We start from the raw sequence: 14,328 nt of genomic DNA, 5'->3' as shown, positions 1-14,328 counted from the left end.
AAGTTTAAAACTTCATGCAAAAATGAAATTATTGCATTTTTGCCACATTCTCAGTCCCATATTTTGTCCTGTCCTCTTGGAAATCCATCTAACATAATACATCTTTCATACAGTGCCATTTATTATGAAATAATCCAAGAGCATAACATGCTGTTGCAAAGCTCACCTTTGCAACTTTTTATCATCCTGGTGTAGATCATGCATCAGTCTGACATTGAAACTCACACACCAGCATTTTCATGTTTTGGTACTTTCCACAATGAGACGGTGGCATCCAGGTAGATTTGGAACTATGCAGATTTTTCCCTCTAATAAAACATCCAACTCTCGCTTCTTGTTCATGTTATAAGTTTGGCTTTGGCTCTTAATTCAAAGCTGGCTTTAAAACGTAAGTTATTTCACTAACTTGTATAACTAGGCTATTCAAATTATTAGTAAGTGTCCAAAACTTTAAAACAAGCTCATCTAATTTGCTGATATTAACAGAACGTAACCCAGACGATCACAGTTCACTGAAGAGAGGGCTTGCAGTTTTGCACAAGAACTAGATGTCTGTTCAAAGAGTATTTCTGCTCACTGAGCCCAACCTGAATTTGAACCCTTTTGCTGGAACTGTCAATGGGACATGGATATTTTTGACTCTCAGCAAAGAATGCTTTTGACCATAAAGAGATTAATCAGCGATAAAGGAAAAAATGTATTGGTAAAGCATATTGTTGACCTCTAGAGAGAGTTCCTCTGTAGCCACAAATAAACAGTTTCCACACCACTAAACAATAATGCATTCAACAAATAATCATTTCCCCTCATACCCCTGTGCTCCGCAGACTCCAAACAGTCTCTTGGGTCAGAAAAAAATTTGTTTGTTTACACTGATATTCCCTCTGTGTTAACTTCTAAAAACCGGGACTCATGAAAGACCCAGAGAAAGGAGTAACCGTTGTTATAATGCTCAGCTTCTTCGTGTCATTGAGGCGCTTTTGGAAGTCTCATCCTCACAGAGTGGTGCTCCATTTCCGGAAGCCTGACTTACTAATCCTCTCAGGCGAAAAGGTGAAAGGAAAGACCAAGGAGAAAGGGAGAAAGCGGTACGTGGGAAGGAAGGGCCATGTATGCTACAACATTCAAAATGCCTGGTTGAAAATAATCCCATAAAGCATGCCGCCAGCGGCCTGTTGAGAGGAAGAATTAGGATTTGCGTTAGCCAGATAGGCTGTTCAATTATCCCCTCAGAGGCCTTAACTGGCCCCAGGCCACAATAAGGACAGAATTTTCATTTGTCAGCAGAACGGGGCAAGAACGAGGCAGATCGGGTTAGAGCATACTGTAGTGCAACACAACAGCACTGCGAATGATATGATACGCTGAAACCATCAAACTAACTGCAATGAGCAAGAAAAAATGCCTGATGAAGAAGCAAACTGACAAGCCAGGAAACATCCACTGCAGCACTGCTGTCCACATGGCAAACTTGGTAAACATGCTATCTGAATCAGAATACAAACTATGTTTTCTGGGGGCCACTAAGATTTAAAACAAAAAAAACAAAACAAAACAAAACAAAAAAAACACAGGGTTGTGGCTGTGGCTTTTAACAGGGTGTTTGTTGGGTTCCTGAGAAAGGGGAAGGCTCTGTGTGATTTGTGATTCGCACGCGGGTGGGAAGAGAAGCCTTTTAATCTGTGCCCCTGGACTCCGCTTCCCCTCACTAGGGGAAAATCAGTAAGATGAACGGCTCAACCACTGGGATGTTTATGACCCGCTGCAGGGCCACACAGCGTAAGAGATCATTTGTAAGAGAATAGGTACAACAGCGGGTGCCCTCCCCTTTACTAAGCTGCCCTTTCTTTTATACTCCCTGGTCCTCTCCTCATATACCCTGTACCCATTTATTGTTCTACACCACCTTTCTCCTTTTAAGATTAACTTAAACATTTTTATATATCAGTTCAGAGCTCCATCCTTGGTTTATAAAGAATGTATACTTCACAACAAGAGCCAGCTTTCAGAAAAGAAGCCCCAAAGAAGCTAGGTCTCAAACAGGTGCAAATTCCAGTGATGCCTGCGTGCACTTGGACACTATTGTGCCTCTTTAAAACTGGGCCAAGCCACTCACTGAAGGTGATGGCCAGCAGAGATGTCTGACAGCTAGACCTGCTTTCTTGCAGGCAAAAGCATTTATTTTTACTGTGATGGTATGCATAAGTAAGGTAGACAAAGTGCAGCATGAACAATTAATATTTGTATTTATTATAACTTCTTATACTTATATTTTAAATTTAACAAAAAAGTAAATTGTGACACGGGCACAGGGTTTTCCATTTTATGCTCATCTTGCAGACTGTGGAGTCTGGAGGGGAAAAAAATGCACCAGACGGCCCTACCAAAGGAGAATTCAGAGGAGTCTGGAACTGTGTGGGTGGGTGAGCACTCATTTGAAGAAAACTCCCAATAATCCAATTAAGCACATAATTTCCTTTAGTACACAGGAACTGAATCGACTGTCAGAAAGCAGCCGAGTCAGAAAAAGTGAAAAGTTAAAAGGCTACGGATAGAGGAATGGGTAAGAAAAGACTTCTCTGTGTACTGTTCAGCTGCTGCACCGAACAAAACGCAAACAAAGCTTTAGAAAAAGAGGCTTTAGATCTCTGCAAACATGGTGGGGCCTCCCGTGCTCCACTTTGTAACTGTCCTGCTTGGCTGACGATCAGCTTCCTTGCCCGGGACTAGTTTTTATCCCTTGACCAAGAGCCAAGTTGTCTTTCACAGTATGTGTGAGTGCGAGTGCACGCGTGCTTGAATATGCATGAGAAGAGTGAAGGGGCTCCTTCACTGCGCAGCGTTCTATAGCTGGCCTCATATTCACATAGAGAGAGAACAATGACAAGATGAAGAATAATAAGAGAACGGAAATCTTCATTTGTCGGACAAAGAAACTTGGACCGCATATCGTCGTTAATTCTCTGATTCCCGTTACAGATCTCTGATTATGTGAATATTCTTGCAAAAATAACGTGGAAATGACTGAGTGAATGCACTTCATCAAAGAGAAACAGAAGCTATAAAGGAATTCTGAACATCTTTCTTGCAAGTGATCATCTTCCCTCTTGGGGCAAGGAATCTCACACTAGCCAGAAAAGGAGAAAATGGGCATAGCAGGTCTTTGAGCTACAATTTTAACCTCTTCAAATTGTTTTCTACATATCTGTTGGGTTAGATCATTTAAAACATACACAGATCAAAGTTTGCACAAATCGAAATCTAAAATCTCATCTGAAGTTTACATTTTACTTAAAAAAAAAGATCTCAAGTAAGTTTTTTAACTTTAAGTCAGCCTTTATTTATATACGACGACTGCAGACTTTGTTTTGACAGTGACAGTTGTCCAGCCTTTGAATAAAGACAGGAAGGAAGGAGCAAATGAAAAATGAGAAAAGTACGAAGGAAGGTAAAAGAAAAGGGAAACCGGCTCAGTCTCTCTAAGACAAGCTTAAACTGTGAAAAGGGGTGCTCGGCTTTCTTTTTCAAGCTTTCATATCCTAAAAAGATCCCCACTTAATTCCCCGTTCTTCATTTCCTGTCCAGATGGCCAAGGTATCTAGAGTGCAAATGTAGCTGAATCACTGAAGACTTTCACGAGTGAGTTGGTGCAGGAATAATGTCGGTTAGAGGCATTTGCCTGGTTTCTTATACATCACTTAAACTATTTTTTCAAAAATAATAATAAAAAAAAATCCTGAACTCAATGAGGGTCCGCTTGAGCTCCCGAAAAACTGGAAAAATAACATCCTCCGTTATATGGTAATAGTGTTAGACATACGGAAACCACACACATTAGAAAGAAAGGGGTTAACATGAAGGCTTTATGGGCCCCTTGCCAAATACTGTACTACACTTGAGCTCATGGTCAAATCAAAACATCTGCTTACAGCATTAAAACAGTCATAAATATTATAGCCTATAGCTTAGAAAAACATGCTTTAGGGATTAAAAAAATACAAACCTTGCAGCTGTGGAGAAGTTTTTAGCACTTGTCTGCACAGGTATGTTTAGAAAATGACAGGATATAAGATGGTTTAAAGCTAGCAATAAAGACAAGTATTCTAATTTAATACTTTGAATCTTTATTTTTTTTAAATGCAAGAAACAACTAACAAAATAACAAGATCTGTGAAAAAATGTTATTGGTCATCGTCATGCTTTTTAGTGTCGCCTAAAACAGATAGCTGTCAGGCCAAGCGGGGCTTAGCGAGAGGACAGCCTTAAACAACCGAGGTGTAGCCCAGGTAAAGTGGGATTGCGGGCTGCTAAAAAGATCAAGCCTTTTAAAGCCTTTTGCAAGCAGACATATTCCAGCCAAATGCTGCAAGCTAAGTGACAAATCAGGTTAAATCATTCTGTTTTGGGAAGCTGTCTAAATCCCATTACGGAGAAACAGTAACTCAGCTCAACCACAAATATGCAGAGTCAAAAAGTGTGACAGAAATTGCCTATAAAGTGCGCTCTCTGCACTTTCCACAACACATTGAGTTTGCCATATGAACCCCACGTTCTTGGCATCTTTGCTTATGCCATTACACAATAGTGTTCCATGTCAAACGGCAAGCTGGTCCTCTCAGGTCACCAGCCAAACAGAAATCACAACCTCAAGTTTAATATCCAAGTCAAAGAAAACTAGGCTTCTGGCCCCGCAAAAGTAGAAATCTAGATCAACAGGAAGTCAAATGGCTTTCACTTGAATGTCTTTTCTACCGCCGTTAGGACATCATAAATATATCCCAGAATATAAAACACCTAAAACTGGGCCCTTTTGCACTGCATCTGACTGACAAGACCGCTGTGGTCCAAATTATTCACAGGCACACACAGCAGGCAAATAGAGCACTTGGCTGAGATGTGTGTGTGGTGCCAGTGAGCTGTACACAAGCCAAACTTTTGGAGTCAATTGTCAAGGGCATGCAAGTCTTAGCCATGAAAGCCATCTGGAAAGGGGCAGAAATGCCACTATTTACAGCTATAAATAGAACAAATAAGACCCACAATCAGTGATAATCCCCAAACAATGCAGCGGCTTTGTGGTATTACTTAATGTTCCACATCAAGACTTGGACAATATGTTTTGTTTCACCTAACCGTCACATTGTTGCTTTCAGGCCAACTGACATCGAGTACATTTTATGTAGTCAGAGTGTTGGGTCGGCCACGTGACCTTTGACCTGAGTCGGGAGAGTCCGAGAGGAAGGCCACGACACTTTAGTTATGGATTCTCACTTAATCCCTTCATCTGAAAGAGTCCTCTTCAGCAAAAATGAGGTGGAGACACATGCAGCAGGCGGATAAACTGCAGTCGCAATGTAGCTGATGAAGTCAACAAGGGCCCAGTTTATCATTTCATTTAAGTAGTTTCTTAAAATCTATATAAAGAATTTAATTTTGATCAGTGGTTTTAAATTTATACTCAATTGTATTAAAAAAGGGAACCAAATGTAATCTATTCTTCACCTCCATCTGGGTGCTGAAAAGCTAACTTGGCACCCCCTCTACCTCCAAGATCTAGTTCTGCATAGACAAACACATGAAGCGCTGCACTTCGGAAGCCGATTCTTTTTACCAAATAGCGTTTCCCCAATGGCATTGTGTTTGCTCCTTCTTCCTTGACATGGGGGCAATTTATTAAAATGTATGAGACTTTATCCTACTGTGTTCAAACAGAGCCAAGATGGGCTTGCCTAAACCTCTCACACACTCTCACTTAGACTCACACACGGAGACACAAGGGAGAGTCAGCTTCTGTCTCTGTCTATAAGTAGGAGCTGCAAATATCCATGCTGGAAGTGTGTTTGAGATGAAATGGCACACGGCGAGCCAAAACTGGCCTTTAACAAGAACAAGAACAAAGAAACCAAGCCGCAAAGCTACAAAAACAGAACTGCCAAAACCAAAGGACTTTGTGTATTTAAGGTAACCATCGATTTTTATTTGCAAGCGCTTTATTCTCTCTCAGTTTTTGTTTAATTACAAAACCATCTCATATTTCTTCCACTTTCAAGCACTCAAACACAGTTCAAGACTGCCCTTACTCTGTTCCCATTACTGGAGCACACAGTGAGGCTGCACGCAAAAACTTTAGGGAAAATGTGGTTATTTGCTAAAAAAAAAAAAGTTTACTCCCCAAGGGTGGCAAATATACTCAGAGTTGATGCAAAACATATTCAAGAATTAAAGCCCCACTTCCTCCTAATGTTGGAAAAGGGTAAGCAGCAACACAAAAGAGCCTCATCAATGGGTTAAAAAGATCAGACGTTTGCGCAAATGTGTTGCAAAGCCAATCAAAAGCAGGCTCCCCCCAATATCAGCATCAGCTCTGGGCTCAGTTTTAAACACATATCACTCATTATTGGCAAGTTTGTTCTGGCCATCCACTGGATAGGAGACGATTATCAGATATCACCCCTCAGTGCTGCTTCATCCTAACCCTAAGGCAACCCTTTCCTCAAACAATAAAGGTGCTATAAAGTTATCTGTTACATATCACAGACCTGTACGCTGTCCTGGGAAGAGAGTATTTACTGATAACAGTGCAATCTTTGTCATTTTTATAGCAGACATGTTATTGTTATAAAACACTTTTTTACAGAGAAATTTTAGACATCAGATATGAAGCTTTCTGAGAAACCCTAAACATATGTTTTCATATCAGCCTCCCTGGCTAGCTGGTGTTTTGTGGATAAAGGGAAGCTCAGGTTAAGCTCAGACTGCAGATAAATCAACCTCTACGCACACTGCTCTCTAACTCTTTTCTTGTTTTCCGGGAACTCCTAGTTTCCCTGAGCCCAGCAGAGCCGCAAGCTGTCGTTTTGAAACAAAACTAAATCTTCTCCACCACTGGTCTAGAAAAACAGCCTGGCGAAAGAACAACACTAAATAATGACAATCTATAGAGCAAACCACAAAAAAGGCCATATTTATTTTTAAAAACATGTGCAGTTGCACTGTACACAGCCCCAGTCCCAGGATACATAGATGGAAGATTTCAGACAGACGGGAAACACCAAAGAAATCATTTTTCATTGATGGTTATATAAAGCATATGCAACCGCACAATGGTTTCTGTATGCATGGCTTGTGACTCTGCAGCCTTTTCATGGAGATACACACAGAGGACTCTATGCATTGATCTCTATAGGTAAAGGTGATATCATCCGCTATTGAGGACTGAGGTGCCAGCACATGCACAGAAACACTCTTCGGACAGCTGCATTGTTATGCAAAAGGACAATAAATGCCACTAGCTACCTACTTATTAATACAAATGCAAACCTCAACCTCACACCTCATATAGTTTAGAATCTTTTACTTCTATTTTACATGTTAAATTTTAGGAGAAAAAAACATTTTCTCGATCTGAAGTCGCATAGAAAAGTTGTTACAGACCCTACATCTGCAGTGCAGTTAGTGGTCAACTAGATAACCATTATGTTGTGAAAATTAGAGACATGCAGGTCAAACAAAAGGGGCACACTACTAAACACATAAAATACTCAGGATCATTTATCATAATTTTCATATATATAACATTATATTCTCTTTAAATGTATGATCTTGTTTAGTTTGTGTGTCTCTGCATGGCATCTGTGATCTTAGCGGGGGTCGAGGACCAATGTGGCATTGATTGTTTGCAACTCTAAGCCTTCCTGGTAAGCCATCTCCGTCGCCCATGATCCTTTCCAATGAAAAGCAGACTTGCCCAGGCTTCCATTGCAGTGTAACAGCTCTAAGTGATTTTGTTCTTAACCCCAGAGCTTGTTTTGAAACCTCCAGGGGGTATTGAAAAATTAATTGCGAGTGTTGCGGAAACTTTGCCCTCCTCCCTTCCACTGCCACGGTTAAGAGAACAGATAGTCCGTGATGGGGAAGTGCATCTCACTTAGCTAAATTGACCGTGTCTCATCCCTCAGTACCTACTGTTCCAGTGGAGTAAATGAGTTTCACCAGGTGCAACGTAGGATCTTTAGAGTCCCAAGAATTTTCCGAACTTGTCCACACCCCTGCATTCATCCTATTGAAGTGCAGCTTGGTTAGACACGCCTGAATGGCTTTGGTCAACACCTCACCATTACCAAACCTTGCTTGAGTTGTGCAGCAGTATTTCTGATGAGTCATTCAATATAGCTCTGGCACAAATCTTCACAACACACAATTTCACTATATAAGGTGTCACTTTTTTTTTTAAGAATTTGGATGGAGGGCAAATTGTCCAGATGGCCCTAACTCAGCAGTAGCCATATTACCTTTCAAAATGCCGTCTCAGTCCCGAGTTACCATTTACCTGCGGCAGCAGGGCACTTCCCTTTTGATTTCTGCACAGTTGCTCTGATCTGTCAAGCAGAAAAATAACCAGAGGCTACTTCAAAGGCCAGGTTTCCTCGCAGTGGCTGCGTCCTAAATGCTACTGGCTTCATGCAAGGAGCCAGAGCTAAAAGGCGTCTTTATATGAAAATTGGTTTCATTAAGATCACTGGAATCCTTTGAGGATCAGCGCCAAAAAAGAAAACACATGTTGACAAGCACAAACGTCTGCACCTTCTTATAAACATGAGCCCCCACTACTCTACACAATGCGTTTAGGGTAGTTTCCCCTCGTCAATTTACTAAGACGGTACACTACTCATAAAGCAAATGTTAAAAAAAAGTTTGAGACAGTTTCTAAACAACAAGACCCTGTTCTCACACCGGTAAGACACATTTATAGTCTCCATGTTGCTGAAAGCATGCCCTGTACTCTAACATTTTATCTTAATAAGAGGTGTTTTATAGCTTCCAGAGGGAGGCTAAGAGGAAAAAGGATCTACTTATGTTTTTAAAAAGCTAAGGTACATATGTTGCACTTATGGAAAAAAAAACACTAATAATCCTGTTTGAATCACCAATACTCCTTGCAGAGTAACTCAAAGCCTCATATATAAAAAAAATGTCAGTACCAACCACATAAAAAGTCAAACTGGGTGAAAAAAAGTCTGACAATAAGATATTTACGTCAGACAGAAGGGTCAAATTCACTAACAGACAGGATAAAAAAGATCAAAGGCGCAGATTCTAAAGATTTAGACAGACTCAACGGTCCTTAATTTTTGGGGCTAATTTCAAGACACTTAAGCTGGAATGTGAAACTGAGTCAGCTGCTTATTCACACCCTTCAGGATGGCCTGAAAAGCTTTCCAGCTGTAGCTTGGCTGCAGAAATATGTCCAAATCCTGTCAAGTCAACTGATATCCAAGCATGGAAATTATTAGACATCATACACGAGGAGACGGGAGAACTCCAAGAGGGAGGCATTTTATCCAGGCTCAGGACCTGTTGTGCTTGTTCTCTTCCAAGGTTACAAAGGTGGGTAACCCAGTCCATCAAGCAGTTCCTTATCTGGCTGTTGATCAAACCCCTGGGAGTGTGCTGTAATTTCTTCACACTGACTTTGACACAGAGGGTTTTGGTGTGGTTTGGTCCTACCATTAAACGCAGTGCAAGGTCTATTCACCTATACATTATACAGGACTGAGATTTAAAAAAAAATGTCAGCAGTGAATGGAAAATGAGGTGTTTCTTAACACCACACGGGGTCTTGGGTGAATTGACTGCTATCAAATTCAAGCTCTTTTCCACGTTAGATGCTTTGTCATCAAAAGCACACAGGGAGGATTTCAGCTCTCAGCTGTAGGTCTTGTATATAATAAGTTACAGTTAGGCTACCACAGCTCACTGAGCTCCTTGCGGCTTTGCTTTCAGAAGAAGTGAAGACATTAAAGTCATCTGTTTCTGGATGCATTTTGGAGGATGGTTGAGTTATGAGTTTGGCTCGTGTTACCTGGCTGTGCTGGAGCTGACCTGAGCAGGACCTACAGATTAAGGAACCATCTGGGAGCTGCAACCTGAGCCCAGGAGAGGAGGAACAGGAGGGCCTGGCCAGGATGTTGTTTTTCCTTATTTACAATAATGCATGGTGCATACACACACATAGAAATTAGCCACAACGTCATGTTTAAGACCAATTTAACCCAAAATGCCTTTTAAAAGACCAAAGCCAACCAAAGTGATAGTTGGTATCCACAATTCCTTCAACTCCACACATACACCACAGAGCTGTGCGTGTAATGCAAATCTAATTAGCTCCAGTGATCGTCACAAAGACTCAATGATATAAGACAGACAGATTAAAGTCAAATGGTGGCTGAAATAATTTCATTTGACTCAATTTATTTAAAAAAGAAATCACTTAATATTCCTTTATTCTACTCTACTTTTATTACAGCTTCTGCTTAGTGGATTCAGCTTTATTTATTAGTTTTTCCATTTACACCTTAAAACCTAAACATCAAATATATTTCAAGAGAAACATTAAAGAAGCACCAAAAAGAAACAAAAGACAACTAAATACTACGAAACTACTTTTTCTACAACGTCAAAAAAACCGACAATGAAGCTGGCTGGCCAAAAGTCATTTCACGTGTTATATGTTCATGCCAAAATCCAGGATATACATTTTCATCATAAACAACGTGTTGTCTGTCTTTCATTACTTCACTTTTGCCTTAACACTGCAAAGAACAGTGGCTGGAGACCAAGGACAACCACGATTACTTCGAACATGTGCAGTGAAATTGTGATCTCATTGCTTTTGAAATAGTTGCTTCAGGGACCAAGTCTGCAACCAAGATCACAAAACGTAGTTGAATGATCATCGTACTTAACTACTTCAGCATATGCTAAATCATTAATAACAACTGAAACTTTTGGAACATCACAGGATATCTTCTTACTCTCCAAAAAAAGTAGATATCCCGAGAGTAAAAAAAACTTTTTCTTATTCTCAGAAAAAAAAAAAAAACCTCTACCAGTGAGGCAGCTCTTCATCAAAGCAAGAAACCATAATGTCTAAGCTTAGCAATTAGAATATTTGGGTCAGTGACATTGAAAGCTGCAGTAAGATTCAAGAACACAACCCCAGCTACTTTCCTTTCATGTATGAACCACTGATCCATCATGTGTACTGAAGCAGTGTTAGCAGAATGCCATAGTGTGTAAGCTTGCTGTGATCATGTAAACAGATCATTAATGCTAAAATAATTTATCTGACTGTCCTCACAGGTGACTTCCTCACCACATGGAGTATCCCAATAGATGTAGAGTCAGAATCAGTAAAACCTGCTTATACATTTCTAGATTATACATTTCTTTCCAAAGCTCTGGAAAGGAAAGCAAAGAAGCTGCAATCTAAAACATTTTTATTCTAAGTTTTAGATTTATATACCAGAAGATGTTTTATCTGAAAAGTGACTCTATAGTGTGCTGGTTTTACACATTCACCTAACAAGCAAAAGATCCACAAAGCCCTTTGTGGTTGCGTCGGGAAGTGCATCAGCATAAAAACATAAAATACGTTTCAAACGCCCAAAGCTGCCCACTGTGCCCCGCCCCCTTTAGAAGCAGCTGAAATGAGCTTTGTTTGATCCTATAAAGACAGAAACATCTTTCTTGCCCTTAAGACAACCCCTGAGGAAGTTGAATTAAAGCAAAAGTATACCATTGTCCAAAAGAGGATTTGTTTCTTAGCAATTCATTTCCTATTTGGAGAGGTACTCTACATACACCAAAAGGACCTACACCAAGGTAGATTTTTCAGTGAAGCAATTCAATTTTGATATTTCCCACCAGTATAATAAATCCTCTACCTCATTTATTCAAATTATATTTCAGAGGTCACCGCAAGTAGGAAAATCTTCAGCTTTGTAAAGAATCCTGGTTTCGCATTTAAGAGCATTTGCTGCAGTTCATAACAGTATGGCTAGATGTGAAATACAGTAGGCATGATGTTACATTTTCTGGCCCTTTGATCCTTAAAGACAGAGTACATCTGCTGATCATTTTGCTAATATATTATCCTCTATACAGTTATGGAAAATGAGAACCAAATGCTGTCTAACTGTATTTAGGGAGAGGCCAATTCATCTTTAAGGGACCAGGTCACATGTTATTAACTGCTGCCCCTTAACCTTCAATATGACTACACAATCTCAGGATCGGGTTAGGTGATGATGATCATGCTCTTCAGAAGTTCAGAAGCTCCTTTCTAAATGTTCCATGTGATTCTCAAAAGGCTCATTTAGGTCTTTGTGGTGGCAACACTAATCAGTGTGTTACACACAGGAACCTGCCAGAGCTCTAGAGAAAGGCCTGGTTTCCATCTGAGAAAACAATAATGGCTCCTAATGCCATCAGGACTCTTTCGCTGTCAGAAAACACACAGTGATAGGTCCATTTATGGCAATTATGCTCATTTTTAAATGAGCCTTTTAGGTCTCAGTTAAAAGGCCCATTCTCCACAACAAATGCCAAAGCAAGTAATGATTAAAGATCATATGTACAAAAATGACTTCTTTTTTTTTTAGATGCCTTGATTTTCCTGCGTTCAGTCAACAGACTGACTTAAATTTCTTTTAGCTGATTAGGATAATCATCTAAGCCCCCTGAATAGGCCTAGACTAGTTAAGATTATGAGTGAAAGAACAGATGCTGCACTTAGAATTTTACTATTCATAAATTACAATGTTCAATCCAATCCAACCTTACTTTTATGCCTTAGTTTTTAAATTGCCTGTCCCACAACTTAAAGACATTTAGATTATAATTTTACAGTCAGAGGTAACAACTGAAATGACCACTCGTAATAATTAAAATGGGGTTTTAGTACTCCTTAATTTTGACTTGAATGAAATTTTTGGGTGCGAGGTGTCACACTTGGAACAAGTGGGACAACTTTAAGCTTTAAGAGGGAATCATGACGCTGGTCAATTTGCCATCAACCCCACAGGCCACTGCACTTTTAAAATATCATTCACACCATTACAATAGAATGGTGTGAATGATACAACACAATACAATACGATTAAGACTCCTAAAACCAGGTGACATTTTTCAGAGTGTATGCAAATTGTAGCCTCAGCTTCCTGTTCTTGGTGTGGTCTTCTGCTGCTGCATCCCATCTGATTCAAGGCTTGACATGTTGTGCATCCAGAGATGCTCTTCTGCATACCTCGGTTGTAATGAATGGTTATTTGAATTACTATCAACTCAAAGCAGTCTGGTTATTCTCTTCTGACATCAACAAGGCATCTTCAACCAGAAAACTGATGCTTGATGATTTTTTCTCTTTTCCAGGCGATTCTCTGTAAACCCTAGAGATTTCTGTGTGGGAAAATTCCCAGTAGATCAGCAGTTTCTGAACTTTGAAGAACAGGCCATCTACAACAACCACGCCACCTTTGAAGTCACTAAGTCACCCCCCCAATTCTGATGCTCAGTTTGAACTTTAGCAGGCCATCTTGCCTTAATGCAATAAGATGCTGCCATGTGATGTGCAGTTAGCTATTAGCTAATCAATTATATCCAATGAACTGGATTCTGGGTGTATACTGAAACTATACTATATTTGACCTGTAAGTCTTGCTTAATCTTTAGAATCATTTAAGAATTAACAGTAGTTCTACGACATTTTGAGGACATTACGTCATGCGCATAACCTCATAACCTAAAGCATAACCACACTGAAAACCAGTCTAAAAGTTCTTTTGAAAAATCACCGACATACTTACCAGCTCTACACCACTGCACGCTCTCACAATGAGGCTCACATCAAGAATCTGCCCACCCATTAGCTGTGCCTACAAGGCACACAACCCACCAGAAAAACAACCATGGACTCCATCTTCCCTGTAAAGCCCCAGTTCTGCTGACAGCTGTGATAAGCACAGGCCTCACAGCTGTTGCACTTAACAAGTTCACCCAAAACACGAAATCAGGATACCATCTGCTACTTATGTCTTTTCAACATCATTAATCAAACTCCCTATTGCCTCATTGATGGAGTAGAAGATATTGTTTCCATCACATCACTGGGAGCACAGAAGCACACACTGTTTTATATATGAAGCAGTTGATCTTTATGGGGTGAGGATTTTGCATTCTCATAAATGAAAGCATAAATCAGTAAGTCAAGAACTTTCAAAGTAATGGCATTTACACTCATTTGGCAGTACACACTTAAATTCATAAGGCACTGAATGAAGCGCAAACATTTCTAACATCAATCGTTAAACAAAACTTCAACTGACTATTTCGTCAATATAAAGACAGAGCGAGTTCTTAATATATGATAGTCTTTATTTTTCAGCAAGGCAAAAAAAATGATTTACTCCCCTACTTCCTGCTCTGTGGAGTTTGATTGTACCCACTAAAATCTATGGCAGATACACAATCACCACAGGGCCATTACAA

The 14,328-nt window shown here is 40.0% G+C and overlaps 1 protein-coding gene across 3 annotated transcripts in view; it reads right to left on the bottom strand.

Moving 5' to 3' along the window:
• sulf1 (sulfatase 1) overlaps window positions 1-14,328 on the bottom strand; it is a gene marked incomplete at its 3' end in the record, with an annotated part of 128,268 nt that overhangs the window by 88,265 nt on the left and 25,675 nt on the right. The window lies entirely within an intron of this gene.

This window comes from Aulonocara stuartgranti (genome assembly GCF_965226115.1).
Source record: "Aulonocara stuartgranti genome assembly, chromosome: 9".
Lineage (NCBI taxonomy): Eukaryota > Metazoa > Chordata > Actinopteri > Cichliformes > Cichlidae > Aulonocara > Aulonocara stuartgranti.
The sequence above is the reverse complement of the archived record's forward strand: the minus strand, read 5'-3'. Positions and strand labels throughout refer to the sequence as shown.